This window comes from Capsicum annuum, chromosome 1 (genome assembly GCF_002878395.1).
Source record: "Capsicum annuum cultivar UCD-10X-F1 chromosome 1, UCD10Xv1.1, whole genome shotgun sequence".
Lineage (NCBI taxonomy): Eukaryota > Viridiplantae > Streptophyta > Magnoliopsida > Solanales > Solanaceae > Capsicum > Capsicum annuum.
The window spans coordinates 240,964,278-240,970,096 of NC_061111.1; the positions used below are offsets into that span (position 1 = coordinate 240,964,278).

At 32.7% G+C, this 5,819-nt stretch overlaps 1 long non-coding RNA gene across 1 annotated transcript; it reads right to left on the reverse strand.

Moving 5' to 3' along the window:
• Positions 1 to 2,640: 2,640 nt before the first annotated feature.
• LOC107857328 lies at positions 2,641 to 5,480 on the reverse strand. The gene is made up of 3 exons (XR_007048172.1): positions 5,370 to 5,480; positions 4,582 to 4,659; positions 2,641 to 3,420 (listed from the first exon to the last, which is right to left on the reverse strand). It is a non-coding gene; the product is annotated as an uncharacterized LOC107857328 (long non-coding RNA).
• Positions 5,481 to 5,819: the final 339 nt, after the last annotated feature.

Sequence of the window (5,819 nt, forward strand, 5' to 3'; positions counted from 1 at the left end):
AGTACAGCTAGCCAATCATCTTCGTCCTTTTTCTTGCTTGGATAAGGTACATACCATACTTGAGTTGCTTGCATTGCAAGAATAAAAGGTTCATATTTTTTATACCGACGCCGATGGTTAATATCAACCAATTTGTACTAATTATGCTTCTTAACACCAACATTCATTGTTGGGACAGATCATTCACATTTGAATAAGATAGTTTGCTTTAAAGGTGCTTCACAGTATTCTACTAGTATAATCTCTTTTATCCGCCCATAATAATCACCAAAATTTTGATCCGAGATACAAACTCTAGTATTCATTGTTGATCTTATGCTACCATAATATTCTATGTGAAATTTGTATCCCTTAACCAAATAAACTAAATAACATGTAGCTCCGATTAATTGTCCATGAGCAAGAATACGCAAGAATTCATTCTCAATGAAATTGCACTGGGCCTATTTAAAAAAAGTTTAAACATTTGGTTAAATTTGAGAAGCCAATTTAAGAATGTAATTGTATAAAAGGATAGTATTTAACCACTTGTATATTCCTTGAACCATATAGAAAAATTTTCTTCAAGGCTCTTGTCTATTCACTCTAAGAGAGATTTGGAAATTCTTCTTTCAAAAGTTCCTGGTACATACTTCATTGGAACAAATAATTTAAATAAGAAGTCACGATATAAGGATATGATTATATTATTAAGAGAATTTGGGTTACCTCACAAATGGCTCAACCTCCTCACAATTTAGTAAAATATAAGTTTGGGCAGCTTTGATTTCATCCAGAGATAAATCCCTTTTTCTGGCTTCTCCCCATAGTCGACCTATATTGGAGAATATTGACATATTTCTTTTAAGATCTTCCACATCACCACCACCATTATCATGATCAACATCATGATTACGTGACATGACATGAGGTTCAAAATAATGAGAAAACAGTTGTGTTGACTCCATCATCAAGTACGCTTCATAATTGAAACCCTCAACACTAGCTTTGTTCCCAATCATCCTTTTAAGAGTTCCCAAATACTTATATACATAAATATATGGAATATTACAATCTGAAAGGTTATGTTCTTTAGTATATTTGTCATAAGTTCAACATGGAGTTTCATATTTACCTTTCAAAAGGATACATCCATCGATATTGCATAGGTCCAACTATCCTTGCTTCATATAGAAGGTGCATAGGAAGATGTTCCATTGAGTCAAAGAACCCAGTAAGAAATATATGTTCTAACTGGCACAAAATTTATGGAATATCTCTCTCTAATATCACCACATCATCCACTCATAGAGTGGTCGAAGTAAGATCCTTAAAAAATAATCTCAATTCTATAAGTGCCTGCCAAACATTACTAGGAAGTAGTTCACAAAAAGCAATAGGCATTAGTCGTTACATGAAAACATGACAATCATGACTTTTCATACCAAATAACCTTTTCACATTTGTGTCTAGAAACCTACCCAAAATTTGAAACATACCTCTCTTGAAACTTTAAGCCCTTCACCCAATTAAACAAGCTATCTCTTTCTTCTTTGTCAATTATATAGATAGCTTTGGGATATTGTCCACTCCATCCTTTGCCAATTGAGGTCGATCACAATATTTTACCTTATCTAGACATGACTGTAGATTATCTTTGGTTTTATCATCAAAACTAAGAACTTTGTTAAATACATTATAAATTTTTCTCTCAATATGCATGATATCAAGATTATGCCGAATCATGTTAGAACTCCAGTATGGAAAATCCCAAAAGATGCTTCACTTTTTCTATCCACATGACTTACATATTCTTTGATTGACTTTTTCTGCATCTAACTCTGTTACTTTTCTTATTTTCAAATTTCAAATTTGGTTCAATATTTCCTCTCCTATTCTATATGGTGGTGGTGATCTTTTGATCATCTGGCCTTTAAAAAAGTTCTGACAATCTCTCCTAAATGGGTGATGATGGTCAAGGAACATTCTACGGAAATCAAACCAGGATTGTTTTCTTCCATGTTGTAATATAAAGGACTGTGTTTCCTCCATACAATAAGGACATGCTAACTTACCTGCAGTACTCCATCCCGATAACATAGAATATGTGGGAAAATCACTTATTGTCCACGTCAAAGATAACCTTAATTGAAAGTTTTTATTTTTTGAGATGTCAAATGCTTCTGCACCTGTCTCCCATAACAAGGTCAATTGCTTTATTAGAGGATACAGATAAATATCAATTTTATATTTGGGATTGCTTGGACCTAGAACAATGATTGTTAAGAACATGTAAGCCTCTTTCATGTACGTTCCTAGAGGTAAATTTTATGGAGAGACAATCACTGTCCATGAAGAATATTTCCTTCGAGACTGGCTGAATGGTTGAAAACCATCTTTACACAACCCCAACCTGACATTTCTTGGTTCATCAGCAAAAAAGGAATGAGTTTTATTGAAGTACTTCCAAGCCTCAAAATTTGATGGATGACGTGTAAAACCATCCTTTTTTATGCTCATGATGCTATCTTATATCGGTAGCTGTAGCATGGGATGCATATAATCTTTGTAATATTGGAGTCAAAGAAAAGTAATACATTTTCTTTTAAGGGAAAAATTTCATCTTACGAGAGCCAACACAACGCTTGTACCTTTGCTTGGCAAAAAATGTACAAGATATAAGGTGTTCATCATCACCCCAATACAACATACATCCTGATTCATAACAATCAATCTTTTCAATCGACAAACCCAAGCTACACACTAGCTTTTTAGTCTTATAATAGCTATCAAGCACTATGTTATCTTCCGGTAAAGCCTTTTTAAACAATTGCATCATCTGGTTATAACCTCTCTATGACATATTGTTGTCCATTTTAATATTTAACATCCGAGAGACAACTACAAGTTGAGAGAGATTTGAACCGGGATAAATTCTGCATCAACAGCTTGTAGTAAATCATAAAATTTTCTAAACACAAGATTAGGATCTTCCTCCATTGAATGTTCAAAAGGATCAGAAGTCTCAAGTTCAATATTGGTAGAAGATTGCCAACTCAAACCTTGGGGAAAGTTAGGACCAGCTGCATCCAAAATCATTTGTCGGTATGGATTTTCTCCTAATTTAGGTTGACCACCACCATGCAAGTCATTAACATAAGAAGTCCCACTTATTACATTTTTTTCCCTTGATGCTTCCAAATAAAATAGTTCTCAACAAATCCATTTTGATAAAGGTGATATTTAAGAGTTTCAACATCCATGAATTTAAAGTTCTGACACTTTGTACATGGACATCTAAATTTGTCACCACTCATCCGATTCGGTTGAGAACATGCGAATTGGATAAATTCATTCACACAGATTACAAAACTATATTATAAAGCTCCTCGACCATCTAACCTCTCATACATCCAACCACGCTCTAGATTATTCATGTTCCTATTAATGTTGAAATTAAAAAACACAACAATCAGTGTTAATTAACCAGCTTGCTGGAAGTTCATATTAAGAAATGCGATAATTAATGTTAATAATTAACCTTGTTGGAAATTCATATCAAGAAATATGACAATATATGATTAGTCTCTATACGAAGAACCACTTAGGAAAGAAAGCATAATTAATCTAATCAATTGACAGTTTAATAGTTTCACTAAAATATTCAAAGTGATGATTTCAAAGAAGAAAACAGAATTAGTTTATCACAAAAAATAGAATGCACAAATATAGTTGATCTATCTCCTCAAGCCCCAATAGTTGACCTATCTAAAGCTCAATACCAACAAACAGAATGTATGAATGAGGAACAAGAACATCAACAAAGGCAGAAGATAAATACCAAGCCACAAAGACTAGAAAACAATTAATGAATCTGAAAATGTAGTGGAAGCTAAAAAGGAACCAACAACAAAATACACACCATATTACAATGTATCCAAGTATATTTCACCATCCCAAGGGACCGCCCACATGTTTAGAAATGGGACCATATGTTGAGAAACTATTTTGAAAAAATAGGAAAAAAAAAAAGGACAAAACAACTCTTAAAGCAATTTCTCCCTATCTTTATGTATTCACTTAGTAACAAAGTGGACAGTTTAAAGCAAGCCTACTGAATAATCTTTTTCATTCAACTAATCAAGTAAGGCAGCACGATTACATTAGCTTTTTGACCATGAAAAGAAAAAGGTAGTGCCTAAGCATCTTAGCCATCCAACTGAAATTGTAAGACAAAAGGAAACAAAGAGGAAAGGCAACAATATTGACTAACTTGTATGCTGCGATGCAAGAGTTGGCAGTTGAAACTTCCAAGCAATAATGACAATTCAAATAGATTAGCAGAAATATATACAGTACAAAACACATTAATGATTCATACCAAGATCATTATTAACAAGCCCACAACTGTTAGCATGCAAACTGTAGCATTCACTATTGAAATCTCCTATAGAAAGAAGAAAATAGTGATACATACTTCTCTGTAGACACCAAATGTATCTTACATGCACAATTACAACAATAAATTACAAACGGAATCAAGAAGCCAACAAACATACCTAGAAAAATAAGAAATCAGAAATAAAGTTTAGAAAATATTACTTGAAGAACTTTATAGGCCAATTCTCGAACGTGACTCCTTTGCTAAATTTCAGTCAGCTCCAGAATGCACAACATTCACTTTCCGGGATATTAACAAAATAATAACAAAAATAAAAACTTCTATGAAAAATACTTGATAATAATGAATAAACAAGTAAAATTATACAAATCCATTTGAGTACCTAAAGAAAAGATGTTCAAATGATTGAAACAATTAGAAGAATTAGAAGGGTAAATTGGGAAATTGAGTTTAGAGATTGACAAGAATGAGTCATTTTTACCTAATTTTTGTTTAATTCCCTGAGAAATCAAAACCCCTTTTCTATAAAAAAATTGATTTTCCATTTCCTAAATGTTTGCATGAATCCATTTCTAAATTGACAGATTAGTGACAAGGTGACATTTAAGCCCCACCACCACCCCCACTGACCTCACCCCTCACATTATTACAACAAAAAAGGAAAGAGTAGACCTAAATTGCATCATCAGTCATTCTATTAAGGAGAAAAGTTCAAAGATGGAAAACTAGACCTAAATGCTTAACTTCTTGCATGAATCCTAAACCTAAATGGTGATTTAATTTCATAACCCCAAATGTTGTTCATTAGTCCTAAATTCTTGCATGAACCTAGAAACAGTCCGAAAAATCAATAAAATTGAAAAAACCATAGATTTGTAATGGGTTAAATTAGATTATGGGCAAGACCTAAAATAAATTGAGGTCTAATTCATTCTTACTGAAGACAAAAAGAAATGATGAATTAGAGGTGAGAAGATAAAATTCATACCTGATTCAAGCTAAGAAACACGCAAACACGAACTTTCAGCAAGAAATTAGAGCTTCCATGGCCGCATTTCAGAGATAGGAACTAGAGAGAGGTATAAATGGTGGAAATGAATTGTGCCCTAAACATTTTAGTTTTATAATATATTATTTAATTAAAATATAAATGCGTGCGATAGATTATTTTTTCGCTAATAATAAATAACATTTATAAGAATATTCTACATCTTATTGATGCCTCAATCCGTTGCTAATTCCGTTGGTACATATTAATTGAAATAGTGACACCTTATTTGTTGTTGAATTCGTCACAAAATTAAGACACCAATTTTTCCGCAAATATTGAGCGACGGATAACAAGTCCCTTCGCTCATCTGTTGCTATATCACTGATAAAAAAAACTTACTAATTTTGTGACAGATTCATTATTTCATTGCTAATACGTCGCTATACT